Genomic DNA, 4,863 nt, shown 5'->3' with positions numbered 1-4,863 from the left:
GGAGGGCTGCTGGAGGGGACGGCGCGGCTCGCGGCACCCGGGCCGGGAGGCAGAGGCACTTTCCAAAACCTGGGGCTCAGACACCTCCCTCCCCGCCGCTGCTGGTGGGAGAAGGGCCAGAGGGGCTTTTACGAGTTCACGGAGGGGCCACGGGTAGGAGATGGTGTGTGTTGACTTTATCACCCACAGAGTCGGGGGGGGTTCTGGTGCCTGCCACCCATTAAAGAGGAGGGCCGCTAGCCCAGTGCTGAGAGGGTGAGGGAGCCCTGAGGGGGCCCGGCCCATTCAAACTCCTTTAGACCTAGTGCCAAGGCTGGGCCCACGGGACCTCTGGGGTGACATGTGCTGTGTCTCCGGGGATTTAAGTTTATGTTTATAATGACTGTGGGGATGGTCAGCAAGTCCCAAGTTTTTAGGTCTCCGTTTCTGTCATCTAAGAAGAACCCTATGGAATGTTGCCTGTGGAAGACACCCAGAGACCTCTATTTTCCTAGACTCGGGAGAGAAAAGCATTATTTCCCCCCTTTTATCCTTCCTTCCTCCCTGGGGAGGGGAAATACATAAAGACCCACGTGGGTGGCTCTAAATATTTAATAATTGGATAACTGAGGTCTTGAACTACTACAATAGTATCTTTTCAGCATTCTGTGTGTGTTCAATTTCTTCTTCTTCTCTTTTTGGCTCCCCTAGTTCAACATGCAATTAATTGCCTCCACAAAGAGAGACAATGCCTGTTGGTGTCATCCTTTGTCACTGTCACATCATTTCTGGGTGGCACCTCGGGATAAATTGTTGCCTCAGGTGCATTGTGTACCCACGCTGTAAAACATGGCTGTCTAGTGTGAGTGTGTGTGTGTTCCAGCTGTCACCCAGCGTCCTTCTGCAAGGCTGTAGAACACCTTTGAGTCCAAGATCTTTTTATATTAAATGTTGAATCCAGGTGGACACCAATAGGCCCATTCTCAACTTAGGTATTAACCTTCATTTCAGACTCACTAAGAAGTGTATATAATTTCTGCTTACAATCTAGTCATAATCTAACAATCTATTTGAATATTAGCACCATTTGAAGCTATTCTGTGAAAGAAAATAAAAGCCTTTTTTACCAATTGTCTTCAACTTTTCAACTTTCTACAAATAGAAAAACTGACAAGCCAAATCAATGTGGATTAAAATACGTCTCCCCTGGTTTATCCTTCTCTCTCTCTCTCTCTCTCTCTCTCTCTCTCTCTCACACACACACACACACACACACCTTTTATTTTCTCCTGCCTCTGCCACAGTATATAAAGCCCTATTGAGACATGTAGGCGTGATGTGTAAACCGGATTAGCAGTATGAAAGAAAGACACACAATAAGCTGGAATTGTTTTACTTCCCTTTCATTTCTCATGCCTATATCTCTAATAAATTTGTTGCTCCAGCAGTGGGTCAAAGGGATCATGTTGCTCAGCTTCTTTTTCATGCAAGACCCAATGGCAGAGATCACTGAAATGAATAGTGTGCCTTCTGCCAAATGCAAATCTTGATATAGATATATTAGATGGGGAGATAGAGATGAGGCAAGAGAGAGATGGAGAAAGAATTGTCCAAAGTGGGGCTGTTTCCAGAATACATCTCTATCCATTAGAGTAAAGTAATGTGGCTAAGAAGATATTTAGACAAGGGAGGGAGCAATATAAGGCTCTATTGCTATGTTCTCTTTCCAGTTCACTGTAGGCGCTGAACATTTTCTTTGCACTTGGTGACTGACATTCCCAACAAGAGAATACCAGTAGCTTTGGCAATGCATAAAGTCTAATTCCACTTCTCAAGCTAGTGTTGGAACCTGGAGTCATAAATGTGGAGATTTCTAGGGCCTTCTCAGGACATCTCCCCTCTGCCACCGCCCCCAACCCTCAGCTCAAAAAATGCCAGTGCTCCTGGATTTGTGCTGCAGACCCCTCATTTACTCCTTTGTGGAACTGGGAGCAGCTTCCCATTAAAGGAGATCAGGGGTAATTAGCAGCATTATTTTGACAAGTTGGCTAGAGCTATTCCCTTTCCTCCAGTTCTGAGGAGGAGAGAGTAGGAGAGGAAACAGAAGGTGGGAGGGAACAGGGGAGGGTAGTCATACTTAGGGGTTTTATATTTTGTGGCTGCTGAATCTACCCCATCTGCCCCCAAACCTTTTAGACTCATTTCCTACCATCACCTTTTTAGCAAATACAAAAGCTGCCAATGAGAAGATAATAAGGCATTCTTAGGGAGCCAAGAAAATGTGGTGGTTGGTGGCATACTGACTTGAATTGAGTCAAGACTCAGCTCTTAATCAAGGTACCTGCTTTGAACTGCTCAGGCTCTGACCCATCCTGCAGTCTCCATCCATAAACAGAACATTACATCAAACCCCAAATCCCTCCCCCCATCTCACCCTCTCAACACGAATACTATGGGACTTGGTATAATGTTAGCAATCATTGGCATTTGTGCAAAAGAGTATTAAAATTGGTAGACAAAATTACAACATCGCCCAAGGATCAAATTACTAGAACGCATTTATCTCTATTCATGTGTACTCTGCAAAAATGAGTTAAGTTACATTAGATTTCAAAGACCCGTTGGGTTGGATGTGAGCAACCAGTGCAAAGTTAAATCTCACTCTGGTTCCTCATTACCCCACTGAGCCCAGCTCCCACAATGGCTTACCATTGGAATGCCCAAACCCAAAGGGCAGATGCTTAGTTCAGTGTCATCTTTCAGATAATCAGAGGTCATTTTTGAGATGTGTGTGTGGCGTGGCCATGGGTGTTTGGAGTATGGGAGCAGAGAAAGAGGATATGAGTGAATATGTTAAGAGTTGAAGGAATCTGTTTTGAAAACTACAGACTCCAATGAAGACTTGGATGGAGATGGAGAGACCAAAATGACAGTTCATGCACTGAGATGAACTTTACTTGGAAAGGGGAGATAGAACACTAAACTGTGGCTCCAGAGAGAGCCAGCAGGTTGGACAGGTTGAAAAGGCCCAGAGCTGTCACTTATTTGGTAACTCAGGAGGGGAAAAGCCATTACAGGGACTGTCTTCCAGCAGACACCTTTGTAGGCCTGGCTCCTCCAGCTAGCCTCATTTCAGGTCCGGGGAATCCTTGTGCTTAGTTGAAGTTAACACACCCGGTGTGGCGCAGCGGTCCCCTGCACAGGGCATGCATATTAAAGGCGACAATGCTTACAAATGTAAATAAGGGCAGATTGGTTAGGAACAACATTATCGCTGGGAATGTCGCACTCGCATGCATCAGCAATGAGGCAAATTGGGGGCAGCCACAGCCCTGACCACCCAAGTGGAGCAGGCTTTTACACTAGCTCCTCTTCCCTTTCTTAAAACGTTACAGAAACAAGGCCAATTAGATCCTCAAAGTAATTCATCTCTGTGTATGAAAAAAGCAGACCACAGGGGAAGAGGCGGTGGGGGTGGGGAGATTAAGATAGCGCTTGTGAGAGCCCAGGCTGGGGATTGCGCCCTGGAACCAATGGGCAGAATTTACAGGCCAGGACCATTGTCTGAGATGCTGAAAAGTTAACCTATCAAACAGCGGGTGAGCAGGCGCAGGGCGCTGAAAACCCCGGAGATCAATGTTCAAAACGTTTAGGAATTAAGTCAAACCGAGGGAAATGAGCCCGAGTGGAATTTGCCATTGAAATGGTGCCCGGGTAGCCGCAGCCAGGACGAGGATGTGCAGCTGCCTGCGGAGAGTAATGGGGAAGGAACCTTGATGGGTACATAGCCTATAATTTCATTTTAGAATCCACAATCCGAGCAGCCATACTGAAATTGCTGTAAATAAAAGGTTGGTAGGAAAAACTAATATTTTGGTCTAAAACGTTGTAAAGAAATTTGAAAAGACAAACATAGCAACCTGTCCATGGCTACATACAGCATACCTCAAATATAAAAACTGACATGGAAAACTAGGGGAGCCACCCCCCAAGTCTTTAAAAAATGATTTTCAGCTACAAGCACAAAACGTCTGCAGCCCTTTGGGGGGGGGGGGGTCTGGCATCTTTCACTTATCGTAACGTTTCAAGGTTCCTCCTTTATGTGGTGTGTATCCATACTTTGTTCCTTTTCAGGGCCAAATAATATTCCATTGTATCACAACCAAATCTATGCTCCAAATTATCTGACAGCACCCCCCCACCCCCCTAGTTTTTTTAGAGTGTTTGAATGTCCACGATGTCCCAGTTTCCCCATCACTGACTTGCAGAGTTGGAAAAACTCTTCAGAAATATCTAGCCCTTAAAAAAAAAAAAAAAAAAAAAAAAGCCAGAGTAAATCACCTTTCCTGCTGTTTGCTATTTATCAAGCATAATAAAGAGAAGAATTTTGCTCAAAGATTAAACTTGCTATGGTCGAGCCCACTTCTCCTGCGATATTATTAAGTACGAAGTCTCATTTTCATTGGACAGTGCTCGTCTTCCCTTCTGGATTTCAGCAGCCCTTCCCAGAACAGCACACAAAATCACGTGCTCCCTCGGAGTTCTGACTTTTGAATTTCCGCGCTGCCCGGGTCCTGCGGTCCTCCCCCTGGTCTCGTGCATACCCCCAGACTTTTTTTCCTCTTTGTCTTTATTCTACAGGTCACTCTACCCAGCCCGGCGTGCCGCACACGTATTGCTGGTTCGAGATTCAGGGGGCAGGATCTCCCAGCGAAAGCAGGAAGCAGAAAAAGCTAGAGGGAATGTAGTGAGGCTGGGTGGGGAGGCGAGAGATCAGGGGAGGAGGAGAAAGGGAGGAAAAAGGCAGGGAGACGGAAAGGAGGGAGGGGGACCTCTTAAGAGGAAGGAAGAGGGCGGGGAGGGCTAGCCGACAGGCCCCCCACG

This window comes from Myotis brandtii, unplaced genomic scaffold, assembly GCF_000412655.1.
Source record: "Myotis brandtii unplaced genomic scaffold, ASM41265v1 scaffold419, whole genome shotgun sequence".
Taxonomy (NCBI): Eukaryota; Metazoa; Chordata; class Mammalia; order Chiroptera; family Vespertilionidae; genus Myotis; species Myotis brandtii.
Note: the sequence above shows the minus strand (reverse complement) of the source record.